Source organism: Canis lupus, chromosome 24 (assembly GCF_003254725.2).
Source record: "Canis lupus dingo isolate Sandy chromosome 24, ASM325472v2, whole genome shotgun sequence".
Lineage (NCBI taxonomy): Eukaryota > Metazoa > Chordata > Mammalia > Carnivora > Canidae > Canis > Canis lupus.
In genome coordinates, this window is record NC_064266.1 from 8050452 (window position 1) to 8077462 (window position 27011).

The following is a 27011-nucleotide window of genomic DNA, read 5'->3' on the forward strand; positions in this document are numbered from 1 at the left end:
AGGGATGCTTCTATTGCGATGTATTTCTCTCTCAGGACTGCTTTTGCCGTATCCCAAAGATTTTGAATGGTTGTATCGTCATTCTCATTACTTTCCATGAATCTTTTTAATTCTTCTCTTAATTTCCTGGTTGACCCTTTCATCTTTAGCAGGATGCTCTTTAATCACCGTGTGTTTGAATTTCTTCCAAATTTCTTCTTGTGATTGCATTCTAATTTCAAAGCATTATGGTCTGAAAATATGCAGGGGACAATCCCAATCTTTTGGTATCAGTTAAGACCTGATTTGTGATCCAGTATGTGGTCTATTCTGGAGAAAGTTACATGTGCACTTGAGAAGAATGTGTATTCAGTTGCATTTGGATGTAAAGTTCTGTCAATATCTCTGAAATCCATCTGGTCCAGTGTATCATTTAAAGCTCTTGTTTCTTTGGAGACGTTGTGCTTAGAAGATATGTCTTTTGCAGAAAGTGCTGTGTTGAAGTCTCCCAGTATTAGTGTTTTTTTATCTAAGTATGTCTTTACTTTGGTTATTAATTGATTGATATACTTGGCAGCTCCCACATTAGGGGCATAAATATTCATGATTGTTATGTCCTCTAGTCGGATAGATCCTTTAAGTATGATATAGTGTCCTTCTTCATCTCTTACTACAGTCTTTGGGATAAACTTTAATTTATCTGATATGAAGATTGTTACCCTTGCTTTCTTTTGAGGACCATCTGAATGGTAAATGGTTCTCCAACCTTACAGTTTCAGGCTGTAGGGGTCCTTACGTCTAAAATGAGTCTCTTGTAGACAGCAAATAGATGGGTCTTGCTTTTTTATCCAGTCTGAAACCTGTGTCTTTTGATGGGATCATTAAGCCCATTCACGTTCAGAGTTACTATTGAAATATATGAATTTAGTGTCATCATACTATTCAGTCTGTTTTTGTGGATTATTTCTTTGGGTTCCTCTTTCTTTTACAGAGTCCCCCTGAATATTTCTTGCAGAGCTGGTTTGGTGGTCACATATTCTTTTAATTTCTGCCTATCTTGGAAGCTCTTTATCTCTCCTTCTATTCTGAATGAGAACCTTTCTGGATAAAGTATTCTTGGCTGCATATTCTTCTCATTTTGGACCCTGAATATATCCTGCCAGCCCTTTGTGGCCTGCCAGGTCTCTGTGGAGAGGTCTGCTGTTAATCTAGTATTCCTTCCCATATAAGTTAGGGATCTCTTGTCTCTTGCTGCTTTAAGGATTTTCTCTTTATCTTTGGAATTTGCAAGTTTCACTATTAAATGTCGAGGTGTTGAATGGTCTTTATTGATTTTAGGGGGGAACCTCTCTATATCCTGGATCTGAATGCCTGTTTCCCTCCCTAAATTAAGGAAGTTCTCAGCTATGATTTGTTCAAACACACTTTCTGGTCCTCTGTCCCTTTCAGCGCCCTCTGGAACCCCAATTAAATGTAGATTTTTCTTTCTGAGGCTGTCATTTATTTCTCTTAACCTTTCCTCATGGTCTTTTAATTGTTTTTCTCTTTTTCCCTCAGCTTCCTTCCTTGCCATCAACTTGTCTTCTATGTCACTCACTCTTTCTTCTACCTTATGAACGCTCATCATTAGGACCTCCAGTTTGAATTGCATCTCATTTAATTGATTTTTTAAAAATTTTTATTTATTTATGATAGTCACACAGAGAGAGAGAGGCAGAGACACAGGCAGAGGGAGAAGCAGGCTCCATGCACCGGGAGCCCGACCTGGGACTCGATCCCGGGTCTCCAGGATCACACCCTGGGCCAAAGGCGGGCGCTAAACCACTGCGTCACCCAGGGATCCCTCATTTAATTGATTTTTAATTTCGGCCTGATTAGATCTAAATTCTGCAGTCATGAAGTCTCTTGAATCCTTTATGCTTTTTTCCAGAGCCACCATTAGCCTTATAATTGTGCTTCTGAATTGGCTTTTTGACATCGAATTGTAATCCAAATCCTGTAACTTTGTGGGAGAGAGTATGTTTCTGATTCTTTCTTTTGTGGTGAGTTCTTCTTCTTGTTACTTTGCTCAGTGCAGAGTGGCTAAAAACGAGTTGTACTGGAAAAAGGAAGAAAAAAAAGAGAAAAACAAAACAAAACAAGGAGGGGTATCCTCTGGTTCTATATACTATAAATCCCTTGACTTCCCCTGGATCTTTCCAGCACTGCTGGGTCAAGAACTTGCTCTTCCCCTGTCCTTTCCAGCTGGTCTTCTGGGGGAGGGGCCTGCTGTGCTGATTCTCAGGTGTGTGCACCTGGGGGATCTGCCCCACCCCCTGCCTGTGCATGTCTCAGTGGGAGCTGTTTATCCTGTGAGGCCTCTGTTCCCTGGTGGCCCCGCTCCATTCCAGGCACAAGGTGACACCAGGAGGAACAACCACTGCCAGCGGCCAGCTCTCCAGCCCTGGAGTCAGCTCCCACAGTAACTAATGCAGCTCCCAGTCCTCACTGGCCTGGATGCTTCTGGGGGCGGGGGCAGCTGATGTGCACAGCTCAGGGGTGCCCGGTGGCAGGAGTGTCCTCACTGTCCTGTGACTTCCAGCCCTCTTCCTGTCCCGGGGGAGCATAGGAGCCTGGGCTGTGTCCCCTGGTGCCCTGGGATCCGGGGCCTGCACCACGTGTAATCGCACTCCTGGGCCGTGTAGCCCCTTCTGTCCAGAGCTGCTACCTGAGCTTCTCCTGAGGCCCTGCCAAGCAGAGCTCGGCCCACGGTGTGTGGCGTGCTTTCCCCTGGCAGGCACTTCCTCTGTTAGTGACCCTGGGAACCTGGAGGCTCCACTGCCCCTCCTGTGGTTCTGCCTCCGTTCCCTCCAAGCACCTTTCCATCCGGGAAGAATCCGGTGTGGATTTTTAAAGTTCCTGCTTCTCCAGGACTGGGCTTTCCTATCTGGAGGCTCTCACTGTGGCCTTAGCCCGGCTCCTCGTGGGGGGCCCCTCCCCAACTTGATTCTTCTTCCTTTTTTTAAAATTTTTTCCATCTTTCTACCTTGTTAGAAGCACAAACTCTTCTCTCTGTAGCGTTCCAGCAGTTCTCTCTAAATCTCAGGTCAAATTCGTAGGTTTTCAGGATGATTTGAAAGTTATCTAGGTAAGTTGGTAGGGACAGGTGACTTGCAGACCCTACTCTTCTGCCATCTTGCCCCGCCGCCCCCCCCCCCCCGCTTTAAAGTCTTGTGAAATTTCCTTGACTTCTTGTGCAAGATGACTAATTTGCCTAAAATGGAATGGGGGAAAAATTCTTAGGACTCAGAAATCAAGAAATCATTAAGGCACCTTCCTCCTAGTTTTCATTACTAGGAGTTTCAGGGATCTCAGCAAAGGTAGTCATGATAGAATGCCTGTCTGAACTGACAGCTTGACTAAGTACACTTCTAAAGCTTTCTATATTGGCATTTAATCTTTTATTTAGTCACAGAAACATGAAATCACCATTTTAAAAACTGCCAAGAGAAATTGGGGGAGAAAAGTGTTATCTTTCTTCAGCTCCCAGCAAAACATTGCAAGATAATAGGAAGATGAGAATATTTCTTCCATTAACCCCTTGACCTTGTAAGTTAATAATGGCTTTTTATTGCAAATATATCAACAAACAGGGCCCCATTTGAGATTCTAACCCAGGGAGTAAGATCTCTGCAATAACATGAAATAGTGTCCTTGTACTCCATACTAATACCTGAGATACTTAATGTAAGGGCCATCCCCCCCAGAAGCTGGCCAGGAAGCCAAACTATTATCTTTTCAGAGCAACTTCTAAGGAAACACAAAAAGACATTTCAATTGTTATTTTAAACATACCAGAAGTGTTGCTATGCCTATTTTTTGCCTTTACTATTGTATGATGAAGGTGATATTTTCACCCGTCAATTCAGAACTCAAATCTTCTATGCTAAGAATAAAGTGAGTAAAAAAAAAATCACACAAACCTGGAAACATAATTTTAAGCAATTTCCTAAAAGAAAATACATTATAATTTGTTAAACTCCAATTGGTATGCTTTAGCTACCGTTTAAAGGGATGACAATGATGATCAAAATTACTATCACTTATTATTTTAATATTAAGATTGTGTTGGGATTTCCCAAATTAAAATGTTAATAAGTAAGGGCTTCATCAAGTTGATTTGGGATACAAGAAAAAAATGACTTAATTTCTTCAAAATCAAAACCTCATCAGAAATGTACTTATGCAAGTGAGAAATCTTTAAGGGATAAAAGAGCATTAAATTATTATATTTTCATAACTTTTTCCTAATTGTAAAAGCACTCCTCTAAAAATTTCTTCTGAATAAATTTCTAAAAGAGGAAATATTATGTTAGGGAACATGTTGAAAGACCTCAAATTATACTGTTAACCAGTTCTACTGTAGAAAATCTGTCCCAATATACATGTCATTACATTTTTGAGTAATAAAAAGTCTGAAAATGATAGTTTTTAACAGAATGACTTAATTCAAATCACAATTAAAAATAACTTGGAGTAAAAACTCAGCAGACTTATAAATATTTCACTATTTCTAAGTTATTATTACATAGACATACTGACATCTCTTCTCATTTAAGTGGCTGTAACCATACATCAAACCAAAATAAACAATGCTTTAAGAAACAAGAAGATTTTTTTAAAAGATTTTATTTATTTATTCATGAGAGACACACACAGAGAGAGAAAGAGAGTGAGAGAGAGGCAGAGACATAGGCAGAGGGAGAACAGGCTCCACGCAGGAAGCCTGATGTGGGACTTGATCCTGGGACTCCAGGATTATGCCCTGGGCCGAAGGCAGGTGCTAAACTGCTGAGCCACCCAGGCATCTGTAAACAAGATTTGTCAGAAAGATGATGAAGTAAATTTGGTTCCTAAATTATAAATTACACTTGGATTAACATGATCAATTAATATTTATTATAGTCCTACAATGTTGTAGATGCCAATGAAATAAAAGTAGTAGCTACTTTTATACTAATATGACCATTCTATAAAAGCTAGTAATGAGACAGAAAAGTCTCTCTGTGATCAACTGTGTGACTACCAATTATCCATGTGACATACAAATGATGAACACCCTTTCTGGGAAGAGACTTCAGATACAAATAGAAAAATTATGACCTTCTAAAATCAGAACAATGTCACAAATTTATCAAGATAAATCCAATTTGTCATCAAAAAAAGTAAAAATAAAAAATGGAAAACTGAAGAACACAGAGGAAAATATTAAACCTGTGTTCAGTATACTATAGTAAAGTTTACTCCAAATCTATACCTGGATCATTGTTTCTAATTACATTTAATGCTAAATTCATTTAAAGTAATGAAGTAAGGCTTAAAAGTGGGTTTTGCAAGACAATGATGCTGGTTGTTACAACTGTGAACAGTAACAGTAATAAGTGCTATAGAACATATCTGAAAATAATTACTTTTCTGTGGTGTCCCATATTCTGGCATTCTTAATTACACATCAATCTAGACATAGTAAATTAATAGCCAGTCAACTGTAATCTTAAGGGGATCCCTGGGTAGCTCAGCGGTTTAGCACCTGCGTTTGGTCCAGGGAGTGATCCTGGAGTCCCTAGATCAAGTCCCATATCAGGCTCCCTGCATGGAGCCTGCTTCTCCCTCTGCCTGTGTGACTGCCTCTTTTTCTCTCCCTCTCTGTGTCTCTCATGAATAAATAAATAAAACCTTTAAAAAAAAACTTTAATCTTAAAATGTATTGACATTTACATACAAAGAAGGTCCTATTAACTCAATAGGATATAAACTTTGGGTTGTTTTTCCAATTCTGATAATTAAATGCACCAAGTCAGTCTTATATCTTATTCCTTTCAAGACTAGTCTTCATGGTTATCATATTAATCAAATACCCTTCATAGCAGTTATCACACAATAGATAAACATCTATAACCATGAGAAGTGCTATGAAGGAAAGGTAGCCAGTGCTACAAGGGGATAGGACTAAATCTGGGATTTGGATTTGGGGAAGGCTCCATAAAGAAGTAATATTTAAGTGGAAATCATAAGCTCAAGTAAGCATTAAATGGGTGAGAAAGAAGGGGTAGAGGGCAGGAAGAGCCTTAGCAGGGGACACATCAGGCATACAGAAAGAAATGAAGGCACACATCAAGAGTTGGGGGAGGGCAAAGTGTTAGGAGGGTAAGACAGGAAATAATTTCCAGGTCAGATCTTGCAAGCTTAGCAGAATGGATTAAGGAGTATTAACCACTATCCCAAAGACAACTAGAAGGTCATTGAAAGGTTTTAAGCAGAAGTGTGACATGTTAGATTTGGTTTTTTAAAATAGCATTCTGCCTCTGGTCTGGAGAATGGGTTGAAGTAAATGTACAGAGACCATTTAGAAGCAAATTGCAACAGTCTAGGTGAGCGGTGATGGTAGTCTGGCTGGGTGACAGGACAGTGAAAATAGAGAAAAGTAGATACAAAATTAATATATTTAGGAGGTGGGGTGCCTGGGTAGCTCAGTGGTTAAGTGTCTACCTTTTGGCTCAGGTTGTGATCCCAGGGTCCTGGAATCAAGTCTCACATCAGGCTCCCTGTGGTAGTCCCTCTCCCTCTACCTGTGTCTCTGCCTCTCTCTCTGCGTCTCTCATGAATAAATAAATAAAATCTTTTTTTAAAAAAAGATATTTAGGAGGTAAAATGGACAGATCATGCAGTTGAATTGCCAATGGTTGTAAGGAAGACAGAGGGCTGGAGATTGTGTCTTGACATATTCAGTAATACCACACACTGTAATAAAGAACAATGGAATTGGAGATTTATGTAGAAAGATCATAAGTTTACTTCAGACATTTGGCACCCTAGATATCTAAGAGAAGATTTCAAGAAAAGTGTGGCCTACACAGAACTTGCCACAAATTTATAAGGCATCAGCCTGGGGTTTGTTGGAATAAGGCAATGATAGGATGTCCCTTCAAAAAATTAAAACTGGATTTAAAGTAAAGTTCATAAATACAATAAAGCTTTTACACAAAAGTATATATTAAAGGTAAAGGCGTATATCAGGGCCCCCTGTGGTAAAGCAAAACTATGCATGTGAGAATATGAATGCTACATTTCTATACTTCTGACCCAGCATTCCCAGTATGCTATAGGATGGCAATGCTTTTTGCCTTCCAGAATTAAAAAAAAAAAAAAAAGAGTGCAGTTAAGAAAAGACAAATGCTATATTCATCGAAATTAACTAACAGAAGACAAATTCAGCTTGCCTTTCAATAAGTAAATAACTTAATATCATCTGCAGAGATTAGGTTTTCTGCTATATAGTATCCTCAAATAAGTAAAACTTTATTTCACTTTTTGTTCAAGTAATTTATACTGACACTGAATGAAGATGAAACTGGTCACATAAAAAATATTACTGTAACATTCTTAAAATAATCTAGTTATTCAGATGAAACAGCTCTTATTTTCCCTTCATTGGTTACTACTAGTTCTCCCACACTGGCTGCATGAACACAATTCTTGGTCATTATTTTCAGTGAGTCTCCTACAGAGAAAAAGCCTCTGAGGTTAAACAGGAGGATAGCATTCTTTTTACCACACTGGATCAATTTCCAGTCATAGAATCCAATCACAGAGGGGGCAGAAAACCTTTCAGAGGAAATATTATCTCCTAACCAAAAATGTGAGAAGTCAGCAGACAAGTTCTTCCTCAGACTTGACAAAAATTGTGATGATTATTTTTCCTTCCTATCAACCACCTGAGGCTCATAAAAACCTAAATATATACAGGGTCATAAAACTTCATATACTATGAAACTGTACATGTCAAGGTCAATGAAAACCTCCGTGTGGCGAAATACAATGGATCCTTCACTCTTTTCTTCTACTTGGACTTCCCAACACTTGGTTTCTGCAGGTTATACTTGGCTCCTTCTTTCATGTAATATTCTTCTCTCTTGAATTTCACAAAGCTCCACTACTTTTCTTACTAACTCCCAGACTGCCTTGATCATCTTACTATCCCATTTTCAAAATGCTACATGTTTTCTCTACTATGCACATTATTTCCAACATGACCATATCCAGGCACATGGCTTTATATTCCACATCATGAGTTCAAAAATATAAACACAGAAAAAAATAAGCTACCAATTTTTAACACTGGCCTTGACTACTGCTGTAATTTCCAAACTAGATATTCAACTGCCTGTTTGATATCTACCTTTTAATATCTTTTGGTGCCTCAAACATCATATGGGTCTAAAATGGGATTTACTTTTCTTCTACTCTTACAAGTGTTCATTTCTCTCTTTGTTTTCACCAAACCCATAATGACATCAACATCCATCTAGTTGCTTAATTCAATCCATAGGAAGTGTTATTTCCTCCCTCCACTCGCCTCCACCTACCAACCATCACACCTTATTTACCAGCTAGCCCTCAAGGGTCCTCTTCATGACCTTTCCTGAATTATCAACATCATCATTGTCATCATCATCATCATCATCACCACCACCACCATTAGCTCTTGTCTAGATTCTAGCTTTCTTCTCCTACTCCTTTCTTTGTATCTACTCTCACTCCTAGGATATATTCTCCACAGTCACCAAGTGACCCTTAAAACCATAAATTGGAGGGCACCTCAGTGGCTCAGTCAGTTAAGCGTCTGTGTTTGGTTCAGGTCATGATCTCAGGGTCTTGGGGTAGAACCCTATGTCAGGCTCTCTTACTCTAGATTTCTTAGATATATTTTAGCATATAATAAATGTTTAATTTCATATAAAATTTCTTAATGGTAATGGTCATCTTTCTAACACAAACTGCAGAGATTTGACAAGGTCATATTTATTTCCATTTGAATAAATGAATAAATATTTCCCAGACTTAAGTATCTTTTGTTGATACCAACAGAATTATATCAATATTTGCCTTTTAGGAATCTAAAAGGAATAACACAAGGTGTTTTGGAATGGTGATATACTAAGTAGGAAAAGTCGTGTTATTTGTTCTTCTAAAAGGGTTTCTTTTTAATAGTCAAAGGAATTTTAAATCTCCACATTTGAGTATATAACCACAAATATCTACTTTTAACATTAACGTTGAGTCTCTTCAAAAGTGAACATAGCATATTAAATTAAACCAAAGGAACCAGTGAGCTCTCAAGTCCTTTGGGAGTAGATTTCATCACAAATCAGGGAATGCTGCCATTCTGCTAATGCAAACCTGTGCCAGTCAGTAAGCTCTTGTCTCTAAGCACCAATGCCATCCTTCCATTCCCCAGCTCTGGGACTGTGAAGCTCCATATCCTATCAGCTGGCTTCCTGTTACATTGTACCAACAGGGGCAGTAGAAGGAAACTGGCAAGAGGGGAAGGGATGAAAAGACTAAGCTCCTTCCATTTTCACTCATCACAACCGTCAGTGAAGCCCCTGCCATAACTCTTCACCCCAGCAACAGCAGCAGTTGGTCTCAGCCTCTATTTTCTGGTTTCTGGTACTCCCAGGATGTTTTGTTGTACCCTCTCAGAGATCCCAGCTTGAGGAAGATAGCACTACAGAAACCCTCCTCCAACTTGTGAGGTATCAGCACCAGGCAGAGAACACCTCTCCTCAGTCACCAAGTGAGGCCGAAGTTTTATGGGGGTACTTTTTTGAGAAACCTAACCTCTGTCATATGTTCCCCATTCATAGGATTGCTGTTAGCTCATAATTCTCTTTTTGCCTTGGTAGCCCTCCAACAGCTGTACCATCAATGCTCTATATTAAATTTTCTCCATTAAATAACTACTAGAGATGCTCCTTCCTGACTAGACCCCAGATTACTCAAAACAAGACAAGATGGGTAGCCTGTGGTGAACTAAAAAGAGGGATGAACCAGAAAATATACTATAGGGAATTAATTGCAGTATCAGTATATTTTTTTGGTTTTTTGTTTTTGTTTTTTGTTTTTAAAAATAATTGTTTATTTACTGAACCTCGGACAGATTAGATATACAACCAATTTTAAATGTACATCTTTTAATTTTGAAGTGTTTTCACACACACCAAATTAAAAAAAAAAAAAAAAGACTGGCATTGCAACAGTTGTCTTAAGGTAAAATACCTTAAACTGTTGCAAGTATTTTCATCCAAGGTTGAAAAATTGTTTATCCTGAACATGAAAACCTGTAACAAACTTAAATTAATTATATAAAACTCATTACTTGTAGTTTTCCCCTTGCAAAGATCCAAAAAAAGTACAAGTAACTGATATACATCAGTCACAACATAATGCTGGCTCACCCCCACACCACAACCAGCTGTTCCTTTAATTTGCAGTGTTAGTATATTTTATGAATATACTGTGTGTGTGTGTATACACACACACACACACACACACACACACATACATATTAGGCATCTCCTAAGTTATATCAACAAAATGTAAACTTTTTTGAGGACCAAGGCTGGGTCGTATAATACCACAATGCTGAGAACTATTACTTACTCTGCCATTACACTTTCATTGAGTATTATACGAGTTACATAAAATGTTTAATTTTCAATCTACACTATAACCTAATGGAGTAGGTATTATTCCTATTTTATTTTATTTTATTCTTTTTAAAGATTTTAATTATTCATTCATGAGAGACACACAGAGAAAGGCAGGCAGAGACATAGGCAGAGGGAGAAGCAGGCTCCATGCAGGGAGCCTGATGTGGGACTCGATCCTGGGACTGTGGAATCACGCCCTGAGCCGAAGGCAGATGCTCAATCGCTTAGTCACCCAGGCATCCCATTTCCCATTTTAAACACACACACACGTAAAAATAAGATAAAGCCCAAGGTCACAGGTAATAAATAACTAAGCAAAAATTTCAACTAATGTCTCTAGAATTAGAGTACCCTCGTTCTCCATGAGACCAGACTGCTCTCACTCATTTACCATTATATTCTTTGCCACAAATAAGATAGAATCCTGTACAAAATAAATGCTCAGTAAATGTTTGTTGAGTAGATGACTGAACATTTTTTTCATAATTGAAATAACTTTAATCTGGTATCTTTATGATACTAGTATTCATAAATAAATCTGATAACATTTCTGTTTCAAAGGTAACATGGCTTTATGGCTACAATTTAGTGATCACACCTTCCTAATAAATAAGGGGCCTATTGATTGAGTAGGACAACAATGAATAGGAAAAAAAAAGCTGAATCAATTTAGTAAATGGAATTTCCAATATAGTAATAAATCTAAGATGTTAATCTAACTAGAAGATGGGAATACCAGTGTTCAAGGTGACAACCCAGGTTCTCAGTGCATGTTGGGTAATCAAAGTGTACGGAGGTGCAGGTGCTTTGCCCTAATAACTCCACAGAACTGTGATATTTGTTCAGAAAATCTGCTTTATGTGTCTGATTCTTTTAATAGAAAAGCTTCATTTCTGAATGAGAGGATTTTGGCACATTACCAAGTGATCACTCATATCCAGATAAAAATTTGAAGATTATTCCTAACCAGTATTCAGCCCAAAATAATGAGCACAATTAAAATCTTAAGAACAGAAATAACCTGACACTGGCACTGGAATGTAGGAGTACATTTATTATGATCAAGTAGGAAAAATAAATATATGCAGGAGATATATAATATGTTCTGCATTAAAGTATGTGGGTGTAACCACAATTAATACAGAACAAAAAAAATACAGAACAATTCTGTGCTAATTCAATAGTCTTATATCCACAATTGATACAAAATGGTTCTGCATGGATTATATGCAGAAGGAAACAGTGACTGCCATTCTATAATAAAAAATTCCCCAAATTAAATCCTGAAGTATATGATATATGCTATGATACAAGCTTTATGATCCATCTACCATGGGGAAAAAAATACCCTCAAAAGTTATAAAATAGAAATATTAATTCTAAACATTATTTAAATGTAGCATAAAGAAAATATTCTTAATGTTGGAAAGGATAAGGGTTTTTTCCTTAGAAATATCAAAAGATTTTGCAAAAATTTTAGTGATATCAACAGAGTACCGTAACTTGATTACCATTAGGATTTCAATATTAGGATATATTCAAATTTGAAATATTTACCAATTGAAAAATAAATATAAATGCATATATATATATATATAAACAAAGTACACATTCATTCATATTTATACATTATATGCTTTTGGAAGCGCTTTGATTATAATATACCAACTTCAGTGTATAGTCATTAATATATATACATATATAATATATAATATGTAATATATAGTATACTGAACTTATGAATGCTAAAGAGGGTTTGGTGGAATATGAGGGATGGTGGAAATAGCTGATGAGTTTCAAAAGTCTTTGATTTATATTCCAGCTCATCATTTCAGAATATTCAAAGATCTACAGTCATTTTGTTCATTTTTTTCATGTTCCACATAAAGAAACCAACGCACACAGAGAGATTATATATCCAGACAAGACTATACCAAAACTGGGGGAAACAACCAGTTCTCCTGTTATCAATATTTGTGTTTTTAGCCCCCTATTCAATTCTGGGTCTTAGATTTGTTTAACTAGAAAATTGAAATAATGACTCCTTTGTAAACTTCACTTTTTTTTTTAAAGATTTTAATTTATTTATTCATGAGAACACACAGAGAGGATTGAGAGAGAGGCAGAGACACAGGCAGAGGGAGAAGCAGGCTCCATGCAGGGAGCCCGACGTGGGACTCCATCCAGGGTCTCCAGGACCACGACCTGGGCTGAAGGCGGCGCTAAACCGCTGAGCCACCAGGGCTGCCCAACTTCACATATTTTATAAGGATCCAAAGATGATGTGTGCTCATGAAAGCACTTCTCAAATCATGAAGCCCTCTACAGGCATAGGGATTGTTGAAGCACAGATGTCATGTATTTCTTTAGTCTTGCAGTACATACACAGGCCCATAATTTAAGCCCAAATATTTGCATGCATAATCCAATGTACTGTATTTAAAGAGAAATGCCTTCTCTCATTTATTAAATTGACTTATTTGTACAATGTAGAACTAATTAGGTTTTAGCATACTCTGGGCAAAAGAAAAAATGCATTATAAACTGTATCTGAAATTTTATATATATTTTTTTTTCTAAAAGGGAAAACACTATCTATATAGATATGGTTGATTTCCTGCCTCATAGCCCCTTGGATCAGCTGAGTAAATCTGCAGCTGAGAACACTTCCTGGTTGCTAACAATTTCCCACCTCAAACACTTTGGTTTCTCTTCTCCGCCTTTCTATGGCATTCCCAGAGCTCCAACAGAAGTGCAACCTGGAAGTCAAATGAAAAAAATACACAGAGGAGACTTAACACTCCTGGAGGCAACTCTTAACCAGTGTGGAGGGACAGGGAGTGGGGGTGGTGAAGCATTATTTTTAGTATCTGTATCTAAACCTCACCTACAAATTCATTCTGAAAACAGAACTGATCTCTGCAAAACTCTGAGGAGTAATTAGTTAATTGTGGCTCCTTCAAATTTGGGTCTTCGGGGTCTGCTTTTAATTATGTGAGCAAGGTAAAGTGATGAATAACTGGCAATATATATAAACACATATAACACTATTACAATTATGTCTGGCCTATACTACTCACAAAAATTTAATTAATCCCTTAAGTGCTACAAAGTGTCTCTGCCTTGGTGAAGGTCACTTGACTAGTCCTAGTGCGTGAAATGGTGTTACTTTCTCAAACAGAACAACTTCAGTTGCAGTTCATAAGGTCAGCTTGGTTATCTCTTTTATAAGAGTACCTATAAAATGTTACATATGATCCTTCTCAGCAACTCCTTCCAACTTATATCTACTCAGAAAGCACACTACCTGTACTCTGCCCTGGGCCTTGTAATGGCCTTTGACCCAAAGCAATAAAATCTGACAACAGTGGAGAAAAGTTTGCATTTTATGAACCCAATTATCACCGGATATTTATTGAGCTCATTGATAGCTATGGCATATTTGCAGTCTTGAGAATCAGTAAAATATTTTTACATGCAGTTTTTATTTCTAAACAAAATAATGTACGTGTAAAATATGTACTTAAAGAAAAAAATAGTTGCCTATTGAAAATAAGGAGAAGATACTGACTTTTTAAATTAACATATTTGATATGCTACTTAGGTTTGTTTAAATATATGTGAAAGTGGATAAAGGCACACTTAACATCTTTAGTTATCCTTTAAATATTCTATTTTCTTCTAATAAAAAATGCAATCTAAGTTTCATTTTTAAATGGTTTTTAATTTCAAAATCATTTTTTTTCTTTTCCAATTTGAGTACCCTAATTTTTATATGTCATCATATTTATGCAATGTCAGAAAGGCAAATACAGCTATATTTCTAATGGAAATTAGGTTGGATGGTTTCTAAGTTTGCATCATAATTTGCAATGCATGATTAATCTGCAAGATAAAGTGATATTCTTTCAGAGGTCATGTTTTTTGTTTTTTGTTTTTTGTTTTTTTGTTTTTTGTTTTTTTGTTTTTGGCGGGGGGGGGGTGTTCTGGATTCAAGGAAAGGATGTAAAATGATAGATTTCTTTCTCCTTTAGCCCTTAGAACACCTATATTTAATCAGTGTAAAGTCAGCTTTTATTACAACTTAGGCATATCACATACATGTGGCAAAATTCAATTGCACTTAACTTTTTCATTCTCTATTTTTCTGAGTAATTACATAGAGACCTTAATGCCATATAGTTTATGATACAAGCCTCAATTTCTAATACATGAATTGAAACAGTTTGTACAGATTTTAAAACAGCAGCATCATTAACTTTTAAAAATAAATATAGGGGCACCTAGGTGGCTTAGTCAGTTAAGAGTTTGACTACAGCTCAGGTCATGGTCCTGGGGTCCTGGGATCAAGCCCTCCCTCTGCAGGGGGCCTACCTTTCCCCCCTCTCTGCTGCTCCCCCTGCTTGTGTTCTCTCCTTCTCTCTCCTAAATAAATAAATAAACCAAGCAAGCAACGTATTTAAAAAAATGAAATACAGCAGGGATACATTAAAAAAAATTTCACTAATTTGATTTTTAATATAGAAAATATGAAAAGAAAATGAGAATAGCCCACTATCTCATTGCTCAGAGAAACACTATTAATACATTTTTAATCAAACAGTATAAAAGTAGATAATCAGACTCTTCTCTTTCCTAACAGTCCTTGTTTAGAAAGATAAACTATTAAAAATAATTTTAAGTACTTATCCTCATGTGTTGCAGCCAGTTACCCTAATGTGTCTGCTTATCCATCCATCCACTCATCCATCCACCCATCCATCCTTCTACCTAGCTATCTTTTAAAGGGAGGGATAATATTATAAATGCCATTCAATCTACCCCATTCCTTGGTGTTTAATATATCCTAGAATATTTTCCACATTGGTACAAATTTGCCTTATTTCTTACAGATTGCATACTATTTCAATATTTAGAGAATATATATTTTTTGAATCTTGGATTTCACTGTCAGAGAATGGGCTAGACCAAACTTAATAAAAAGCCCTTCTAGGTAGATATTTTATAGAGTAGAAAAGCCAAGTTATAGTAAAGAGATCTCATAAACTTGTTCTGCTGCTCCCTATCAACTGCATTTATGTGGTTCACAAATGACTCTGCAGCATTTCTTTAGAAAATATTTAGAGAAAAGTATTATCTGAGACAGATCAGCCCCTAAATCCTCTCAAACACAATAAAGAGTAATAATTTTGTCCTTCCATAAACCATGCTCTAGAAAAGAATAGGGGTTCCCCTTGAGATTGTCTGAACAGGGCAACGCGGTCTCCTCCCTGGCATGCAAAAAATGGGGTGTAGTGTTATGTCTACAGTACACACTTTGCAGACAGCATCAGTTACTACTTAAATCTCCTGGATACTTAGGAAGATAAGCAGAACAAGGATTTTGTTTCAGGTGAGATCATGGAACAGAAGATAGGGGCCAAGGCTCCTTGGTAAACCTTATCCTGCTTGTCCTGTCAACCCACCTTTGCTTTGACTTCATATTACATCTCTTCAAGTGAACTCACTGTCAACTTTGAACTTTTCCCAGGAAGGGAAAAAAGGCTATATGTTCCTTAACAATGACAGGTATTCTTTTTTTATTACCTTGAAGGTAAGTCAGAATTTACCACAGACATGTACTTTTATTTTCACTCTTTACAACATATTCAATGATTTCCTTTTAGAAAGGCTTTCAAAATTGATCATTTAAAATGTAATTGAGAGAACATTCATGAAGGTGTTTCTTTTTTTTTTTTTAATTTTTATTTATTTATGATAGTCACAGAGAAAGAGAGAGAGGCAGAGACATAGGCAGAGGGAGAAGCAGGCTCCATTCACCGGGAGTCCGACGTAGGATTCGATCCGGGGTCTTCAGGATCGTGCCCTGGGCCAAAGGCAGGCGCTAAACCGCTGCGCCACCCAGGGATCCCTTCATGAAGGTGTTTCAAATTAATTATTATAACTTAATAACTAACCATCCCTTTAATAGACATTCAATATGGAATGAAATAGTCTATTCCATTTAGATCATATTGGATATGGCATATCAAATATGAAGATCAATAAATATCCAGTAGTTATGATTACCACTATGTGTGTAGCTGGGGAAGATATTAGAGCTAAATGATCCTTGTATGACTTAAAGTTGCAACCTCTACTTCCTTAGAAAGGAATTCCTATAATTAAGTGAACTCAATGATGGATGTTCTGAGGGTCTTGCAAATACACTACTTTTCCTATTTTAGCTATTCCTTTTCTCCATTTTCTCTTTATTAAGGCCCATTGTGGGATTTGAGAGCACAAAGAGAGCAGAATTAGAAACCTGAGAGCCCATAATCCAACTTTATCATTTTTACTGAAAAGTGAAATGGGAAATTCCAAATTTGAAATTCTAAAGAAGTGGGTGATATATCAACAAGAAGCTACAGATAGGCGTCTCTAACAAATGCTACGGATGTTGGTGCATTGAGCCTCCTGCAACCTCAGGATCTACTCTAGTTTTTGTCTTTAAAAGTGCAAAGTTCAACTTGGGTTTCCTGGTCTCCATTCCCATTAAAGTCCACTCAGATCTCTTTTTTCTTCTAATAATAATGAAACTATAAGAGTTCAAACATGGATTCAACTCAACTTCTTTTGAAAGCTAAGAATGAACAAAGAGACACAGCTTTGGGTAGTAAAAAGAATAATAATACTTGCTTCCTTCCAGAGCAACCTCTCCCCAAAGGAAGGAATTGTCAAGGCTATTAAGAGGCAAGGACTGAAATCACGTTAATAAAGGTCTTGAGCTGTCCTGCCTTAGAGTCCAGCACCATATAATACATATAATCTCAATATATAACATCTAATGTTTAGCATTCTAGATGCTGAAATGTGTAAGCTATCTCAAAAAGAGATTTCTGTACTTCAGACAATTTCAAGCTTCTTCTTTAGGTCTGTCTGTCTGTCTCCTTTCTCTGACTGAGTAAACAAAACGGTACTGACAAAAGAACTGGGGATTCCAACTTTATGCATGTGAAGCATACTGTCAGTATGCTTCTGTAGTCCTACCTACACAAGCATCTAAACAGAAGCAATACTGTGTATGTCTGTGTGTTCTGCCTACCTAATAACCACTCTCCTTTCTTAAGAAATAATGATTTTAAAATAATTTTTAAAAAGCAAACAAAAAACAAATAAGTGAACAGACTGAGCGAGGAGCATAGATACTAAAATCCATTTCCTATTCTACCTTTCAGACCAAGGTAGCCAATAAGATGTAAGAGAAAGTACTTGAGTGGAGTTTCCAGGAAAGCTCTTCAAAGGATGCTGATGAACTCAGAGAACATTATTTTTTATCTTCACTCTCTTTTCCTTGCTCCCTCTTCCTGCCTGGAAGAGAGAAGTGATTGATGGAACTCCAGCAAGGCATCTAGGACCACAAGACAATACTGAAGATGGAAAATGGACATTAACAGAGAAAGATGATAAAAGGAACCTAAGTTCCTAATGATTGTGGATCTCCCATATTAACTTTGGTCTCAGCTTTTTTTGGCCTGATTTTTTTTTTAAATAAAACATCAAACAACAACAACAACCAAAGCTACATGTAGTTTAAGCCACAGAGTTTGGGGCTTCTGGGGCTACTATAGCCTACTGGTATACTCTGTATTTGAGCATCATTGTTTGGGAGAGGCTTAGTAGGGGCATGTGAAGAGATAGTTTGAAGAGGATGGATGGTTGGCAGAGCTTGCCCATAGTCCTCGCCTTGACTCCAAGTCCCAGTTGGGCACTGTCCTTCCTCCCTTTTCTTGCATTTGAATTTATTTAAACACAGCGTGGGCCTTTCTTTTTGTTTATATCTTCTTAAAGTCTCTTTCTCCTGCTAAATTAAATTTAGCTTCAGAAGTATGCAAAATGTCTAAATGTGTGGGAGAGCAGGAAAGTGGGGAGACAGTGGACATTTTAAGGAAAGCAGAGTGATTTGTCTAGCTCAGGTCCTTAACTCCTAGGCCAGTAGGTTTGCCCAGACTCCTAAAATGATCTCTCTCAGAATTGCGTGTGTGTGTGTGTGTATGTGTGTGTGTGTGTAAGAGAAAGGAAAGAAAATTGTTTCTTTTAGCATGTTGCCACACAGAAGTTCACAGAAATTATTAAAGGGTAACTAAATGGGTATTGTCTTTTTTTTTTCTTTTAGGAGAAAATGCTTTTACAGAAATTTACTATCATTCTATTGAGTTTTCTTTCTTCTCAGAAAAGTAGTATGTTACAGAGCATCCCTGCCTCCAGGCCCTGTTTTACTCATTTGTAATGATATACTATATGTAAAGTTATATTACCAGCAGTTGCAATTTCCCAACTGCTTGATGCCTGATGTCACAAAATTATTACTAAGAGAGGCTGTTACATCTACTGCTTCGAGGCATGGGGAGTATTATTTCAGCAACAATGAGAGCGTATAATAAAGGACTTTAATTTTAATGACAGCTTGAATGCAAGCTGTTAGAAAAATCGAGTGTATGTTTTCCCTATGCAGGTAACTGAATCAGGTGGCTCCCTCGAAACAGCATCTCTTTTCAGCCTACTTTGGATTTAAATTATTCAATTTCATTCAACAAGCATTTATCAAATACCCATTATACATGAAGCACTGCAGTGGGTGCTACAGTGATTGAACAGCAACACCTGCCCTTCAGGAGTTCACAATCTAGTGAGAGAGATGCCTATTAACATTACTTTAATAAAATGCAGATATTGAGAAGTGCTAAAATGAGGACCACAATGAAGTGTCACGAGTTGCAGGAGAGGGATGCGTGAAGCATCATGGAGAAGGTGGTGTTGGAGAAGGACTTCAATAGGAATATAATATACACATTCCAGCAAAGGTACCCAACCTCCAACTAAGCCAGCTTAGAGGTGAGAACTCTTGAGGTGTAGAAAAGAAATCAGACATCCTCAACTAGAAAACAGCAAAAATAGCAAAGAAAGGAGAAGCTCTGGAGCTAGCAGGGTGGCAATGTCAGTAAAAATTGGGAACTAATTAGGTGTAGGAGGAGGAAGAAACAGACTGTACAGTATGACTACAATATCTGTGCTTTCATTACCCTGTGAGGCTGATGTTGTTACAGGATCCACTTTCACATTCCCTTGCCCTGACCATTTATTTCAGTGCCCACAGTCCTGACTGCTAGCACCTGCAGTTTATTCATATATTTATTATGACAAAGGGGTTTCTTTGGCTTCCAAAGCTTGGTTTGCTCCAGCACATGGGATCTGGGAGGTGCTGAGGAATTCACATGCAAGCAGAGCAATTCCTAAGAGATGACTGACAGGACTTGGTGTATTAGTGGCCAAGCTCCTTTGCCATTGGGTGAGTAAGAGCAAGGTACATATCTACATGGGCTTCCAGAGTTCTCTAATTGGATTAAGCTCAGTTACTTGGTGATACTCCTTGACAGGTTGCCTCCTCTTCCCTTGCTCACTTTTCTACTCTCCTATCTTGAGGCACCCTGTCAATCAATACACTACCTACCCTCACATCTTTGTGCCTCAATCTGTTTCTGGGAAAACCCAACTTGAAGACGACTATCATCAGGATTTTCCAAGGCTTTCCTCTGAAACTGTGTATCAGTGTAAGCAGAGAAAAAAACCAGAACTCTGAGCAGAGCAAGTTATGCTGAGTGGAGATGGCAAAATATGAGACAATAGAATAAGAGGTGTTTACAACCAGTACTTAGGGATGAAAATATTGATTCACATGACTGCACAGCCATTTCCTGGAAGTCAGAGATACATGACAATCCTGAGAGAAAGGCAGCAACGTTCTGAACAGGGTTCTATTGCTATAAACATAAGTGCCTTCTTGTTTGCCTTTGTGGGCTGTTTCTACTTAATGATATTCATACAGATCATTAAGATTTTGAAAGAGACCTCGGGAAGGTAACAGTATAGGACTAAGATCTCTCAAATTGTTATACACAGGCTATAAACAAGCATGTGTGGGGAAAATAACAGTGTTGAATTAACATTCTGAGATGGGTCCTTTGGGTGCAAGAAGGAAACATAGGAGAACCTTCCTCTGAGAAATCTTACTTGGCTACGTTGGCTCTCAGCAATCTTCCTGGCTTCTGAGGTAGAAAAACGTCCAGAATCTCAATGGTTCATTTGGCCCTCAGCTCATTCTACGCTATACCTATACTATGTACCACTGTGTACTGTCTTTTAAATTAGACTGTAATTCTCCTTGAACAGAAGTCTTAGTGGCTTACACAAAGTGACCTATACTCTAGCATGGTAGTTTCCAGGACAGTAGACTCTGGGACAGAGAGTGGACTACAGGAAATTTATCAAGGAGTGTTCTCAAGATTAACAGCTATGGTGAAAGTAAAGGGAGCAAGACTGAATGGAGAAGAAATCCGGGTTGTGATACAGTCACCACAATGCCACAACTGATCCCATGGGGTGCTCTGAAACTGGGACTCCCTTTATAGTTGCCACAAATTGGGGTGAAGGAACTGGGCTTTTATATATTTGCATTAATCAGTCATTGGATGCAGACATCCACAAAAATGACAGATGATATATTTTGTCTGATTTGGGTGAGGTTAATGTCCTATAAGCATTTAGGGAAATATTAATAATTTATTTTTGCCATGAAACTGAAGAATTATGCTGAGAATATTGTATCTATGATTAACATGAATTCAGTAATGACAACATATGCTAACTTCTGTTGCCTAGCTATATGAGTTCTATGTTTTCTAGCAAGATGGTTAAGGCTTTAGGGAGCAAATCTCTGTACTTCATTCTTGGATTCAAAGTATTTTTACCATAATAATTGTTCAGTTATTGTTTACGGATGATGATCATTGTTTTATTGAAAGCAACCCTAAGAAGTAACATCTTTTGATCTGCTACAACACAATCCGAAATATAGGAACTTTAAAAAGATATATAATAAGCTTCCTAGAAAGTTTTCTTTTAGGACTTAGAATAAGGAAAATACTGCTATCTCTGTTAGGTATTATCTTCTGTAATAACAAAAATTTTAACCAAGTCTGCCTTTTTGGTATAGCTGCCAAAAAGCTCTTCAAATTGATTCTTTTTCATAATTCCTCACATTTTTATCATTATTTATATTTATAATTATGTTACTTCATGCCCATTCATGTGTATTGAACAAAGCTGTATATAAATAAATCAGCATTGTAAAACTGTAAAACTTCTCCTGTGCCCCTAAAAGATATAAATGAAGTTCTACTTTACTCTAAAGTTTTCCTAAGAATTCCAGTCACTCCATACAGACTTTTTGCTATGCTGTTACATGGTTTTGCAGTTCATAGCACTCTAAAAGGAAAAGCAACTGAGGGAAGACTTGAGTAGATTCAAACATAAGAAAAATAACATCAAAGGACGGGAGCTAAAAACAAATAAAAGGAGACCTAGGAATATTCTACTGCATAGTAAAATTTTGGATTTTTCAAGTTATGCCCTTTGGGTTGTCTGTCTAAATACACAAGAATGTCTATAGAATATTTTAGAAAGATTTCCATTAAAAGTTGCCTTTTTAAAGTTTTGGTACCTGAATCAATAAAATTCAGTTATCTGAAAAAAGTTTTTTGTAAGGATGCTAGATTTTGTGACAATAGCCAATTGCTATTATCTGAATAGATTTTGACTAACACAATCCCTTTGCTTCTCTGTGTACTTATACATTTGTTTCATCACTATCAATTCATTGCAATTACATGAATCAGGGTTTTTTGAATTTCCTTTTCTTTTTTTCTTCTAGGTAAAATAGTCAATGTGAATCTGCAACAAAAAAGAAAAAGCAGAATAATGTACTCTCACTCTTAAGAGCAATTTGGTATCAGATTGTTCTGATCATGAATCCTTATTTGACCTCTCCTATGTATGATACTGGACAATGACTCAACATCTCTGAGCCTCAGTTTCTTCATCTGTGAAAAGGGGGCAATAATACCTATCTCACAGGATGAAGTAAGGACTAAGGGCTTAATTTTTTTAAAAGATTTATTTATTTATTTATTTATTTATTTATTAATTATTTATTTATTTATTTATTTATTTATTTATTATTTAAGAGACAAAGAGAGAGAGAGAGCAGAGAGAGGAGCAGAGAGAGAATCTTCAAGCAGACTCTCCACTGAGCACTGACCCCAATCTGGGCTGGATTCCATGACCTATGAGATCAGGACCCATGAGATCATGACCTAAGTTGAAACCAAGAGCTGGTTGCTTTATCAAGCCACTAAACCTACTCTAAAGGGGTTACTCTAATTGCTTAACACAAGACCTGACCTACAGCAAACAATCAAACTGCCTATGCTATTACTTTCATTGTATTTGTTAAAATACAAGAAATGAATCTACATACAGGATATAATGATCCAATAAATACTGACTAGTGATTATTTAAGATATTACAAAGTTTTAAAATAAAAGGTCTAGAGTAGATAAAGAGGATATGATTAATATGAAGAATGCATATATTAGTAAATTATTTAAAAAGCTATTATTTGTCAACCTCTTGAAAATTCTATTAAGAAGAATTTGGTGAATAGAATTTTATTTTTATCATTTTGCTTAACAATATAAACCTATCACAACTAAGAAAACTGGGTTATAGTATAGCATATGTAAAGTTCCTGTTAAACTCTAATTTGAAAAACAGAATTGCAAAGGCCACTGTGACCTGCTGATTAAATGCCTTTTGTTGTCAGCTTTCTGTAAATGATGTAATAGAGGAGGAAATGGAGATGATGACACAAATCCAAAGACTCTAGACTCCTTCAGAGCTTTTCAGTTGGAAGTAGGAAAAATGCACTTGTGATCTTTTCACATGAGTGTGTAATCACACAAAGGCCAATACAATGATTGCAAATGCCTTTTGAAAGGTAAAAGGTGCAATGTGTCTATGAAGTGAGAAAATAATCCAAATTTTTATACATAGAAAAAGCATGAGCTAGTATTGAGAATGGGACATTAGATGACTACAATCCTGATTTAGGAAGAGAAACTCTCATGGTCATGAGCAGATTGTTTTCCATATACTCTGAGTTTGGAATGAGGAGGGGACTTTTGGTAGAACAAGTATGACCATTTTTTTTTCCCTACCCATAGTCTTGTCCAATCCAATGTCAACTCTTATGTACTTCCAGGTCATGCTGGAAAGGGAGCCTGCCCTGAATGATTTAACCAGCTAGTCTCATTTTGCTTAACTTTAGTCATCTATAAGATTATAATAACAAACTGGAAAAAGATCAAATTACATTTGAAAAAGAGGACTATACTATGAATTGAGAGATTTTCCTTCTAGTCCTAACTTCTCCCATATTTGGCATTCTTGGATTTGACCTTTTTGAGCTTCAATCGTTCGATGAGATGCTTGGATTATATAATCATTAAGATACTCTCTATCATTAATCTCTGTCATTCAAGTACCAATTTTAGATAGTGCAAGGAGTTGAAACACTTCTTTCCCCTGGGATACTAGTTCATATACTAAGCTTGAGCTTCATAATAAAGCTCTCTAAGTGAGATAGCCAGGCCCAAAACACCTCAAAGTCACCTTAACTTATGTAAGCTATATCTGCATAAGCCATATGGTTTGATGGTTCAGATGTGGTTCCAACCACAGCCCAAGAAGACCTGTCTGCACAAATATCACTCCCCCAAACTAGCATGAATTCCATGTTTTGACACCCAATCGAATGTTTCCTGAATTCATTTTAGAAATGGGCTGGGTAGGTTGTCATAGTGAAGACTTCTGAATAGTTTAAGGACCTATTTTACTGATAATACCACGAGGTGAAAGAGGAAAGAAGTAGAAAACTAAATCATAAGGGAACAGAACATCCCACCGGGACCACCGCGGTCCATGAGGCCACCTCTTCCTCCCCGCATGCCACCAGGGCCACCTCTGCCACGGTCACCGCCCGGGGGCGGGAAGGGTGGTGGAAGCACCATTTGTGAAGAAACATTAAAACAAGTTAAATGGTAGTGTGCCGAGTTTTTTTTCCTTCTTTTAAAGATGGTTGTTTAACTAAAGACTAAACAATGGGAACCCCTTGTGAGCATGCTCAGTATCATTGCGGAGAACCAAGAGGGCCTCTAACTGTAACAATGTTCATGGTTGTGATGTTTTTTTTTTTTTTAAATAAAATTCCAAATGTTTATAAACAAAAAAAAAAAAAAAAAAAAAAATAAGGGAACAGAGATGGATACAGAGGGAGAAGGGAGGATGGCAGAGACAGTTGTCCAGGCCTGGCTGGCCTTTCTAAGCAGAAAGAGAAGGAATCAAGTGGTATTCGGCTTCTCCTATCAGAAAGAATGGAAGAAGAGAGATTTAAAGAGCATTTGTAAAGTCTATCAGATTTTTAAAATAGTTTTTCTGCTCTTTACTGCCAAAATATATTACTTCTCTTTCATGTTTCTATGACAACATGAGGCAGTAAAGAATCAGATAAACCTGGACTTGAAAATGGCTCTGTCATTTGCAAACTTTGGGAACTTGGACAAGTTACTTAACATCTCTGGGACTGATCTGTAGGGGAAAGGACGGTGAAAATACACAACTGCCAGGGTTAGAGGATTAAAGTGGGAAAAGATACCTCAAGTACAGTAAATGCTCAATCCATTACTGAAATTTTTACTTGTTCCTGCTGGCTTGTGGTTTTAGGGTAAACTTTCCCAAAATACAGAGGTTTGTGAATGGTCTGAATTAACACAAGATATCATATTTATAACCATTTTTCTCCTCATTGCTAAAATTTGAGGCCACCTGATAAGTTGAAACTGCTGCTGGTTTGGGGGGATGGATGTCACCATGAAAACTCACACATTCCTTATGCTTGCTGTCAGACAGTTCTACAATTTCAAACAAGTTTTTCGTCTTAACCTTTTATGTTTAAACAGAATATTACTAAATTTCATGCCTGGATCTACTAGTTACCCAACGAGTAAGTTTTTTCTTTTTTGTTCTCTGGCACTACTCTAGCCAATATTTGTGTTATCCAATATGCCTCTTCTAACTTGTGTGGTCTATATGAATCAGGCTGCTTTCAAACCCACTTCAATTTCCAAGAAAACATTAGGAAAAGAAATCCGCAGCTGTTAAAAATTGCTATCAAAATATATCAAGCCATAAAACAGAGGCAGAAGTGCATGGTTCTGATAGCTCTGTAGTCTCTCACACATATCACAGGGCATGCCCTACTCTCAGACATCCTTTATGAGATCTAGTGCCTGGCCCTTAATACAGCTGCATTCTGCTCAGCTGAATGCTTCAAGAGTAATCACAACGCAGGAAGAAAAATTCTTAATAAGCAATAATCATTCAAAAGAACACAGTTCAGGGGATCCCTGGATGGCTCAGTGGTTTAGCGCCTGCCTTGGGCCCAGGGCGTGATCCTGGACACCCGGGATCAAGTCCCACATCCGGTGCCCTGCATGGAGCCTGCTTCTCCCTCTGCCTGTGTCTCTGTCTCTGTCTCTCTCTGTGTGTGTCTCTCATGAATAAATAAATAAAATATAAAAATAAAAGAACACGGTTCACTGCTGGTGGGAATGTAAATCAATACATCCACTTTCCAAAGCATTATAAACATATGCACACCCTATGACCTAGCAATCTGAAACCTAGGTAAATATCCAGCAGGGGTACTCATTTGTACCCTGAAAGGCATGCACAAGAATACAGAATATCCCCAAACTGCAAACTAACCAAATTGTTAAAAAGAAAATGGATAGGGAACCTGGGTGGCTCAGAAGCTGAGCATCTGCCTTTGGCTCAGGTCATGATCCTGGGATCCTGGGATCAAGTCCCACATCGGGCTCCCTACAGGGTGCCTATGTCTCTGCCTGTCTCTCTGTGTCTCTTATGAATATATAAATAAAATCTTAAAAAAAATAAAAATAAAATGGATAACTTATGTTATATTCACACAACAGAATATATTAAACAGAATTTTTTTTTTATGGACAAAACTTACAGACTTAATGTTGGGTGAAAGAACTGGGATATAAGTATGTATAAACTATATGGCTCTATTTTTATAAATCTCAAAAACAGGCAAAACTAATCTATTACTACTCAGGATACACTCCCTGCGTGATGGGAGAAATGTAGTAACTGGAGAAAATGTTCTATTTCTCAACTGGGTGCTAGTTACAAAACTGTTTAGTCAGTAAAATTTCATCAAACTCTATGCCTAATATGTATATATTTACACATACACATTATACTCAATACAAAATTTTAAAAATTGCAAATGATTATACAAATGTATGTTCATCTCTGACATGACCTTGGAGAAAAGCAAGAAAAAAATGTTCAAATGGTAGGAAGAGATCTAATGGGTTCAACAAGACAATATGATCACAAGTTCAAGCAGAGATTCTGGCAGGGACTGGATATTTCTGTCCCACCAAAATTCATATGTTGAAATCTAATCCGCAATGTTCTGGTGCTTGGGGGTGGGGCCTTTGAAGGTGGTGAAGTCATGAGAGTACAACCCTCAT

General features: G+C 37.2%; 1 protein-coding gene and 1 long non-coding RNA gene across 5 annotated transcripts in view; one reads left to right on the top strand and one right to left on the bottom strand.

Annotated features, from left to right (window-relative positions):
* Window positions 1–18047, top strand: part of LOC112673567 (uncharacterized) — a 35107-nt gene extending 17060 nt beyond the window's left edge. Inside the window, exon 3 of the long non-coding RNA XR_004808984.2 lies at window positions 17729–18047. This is a non-coding gene — a long non-coding RNA (uncharacterized LOC112673567). The remainder of the gene's footprint in view (window positions 1–17728) is intronic.
* MACROD2 (mono-ADP ribosylhydrolase 2) overlaps window positions 1–27011 on the bottom strand; it is a 1929479-nt gene that overhangs the window by 1171330 nt on the left and 731138 nt on the right. The window lies entirely within an intron of this gene.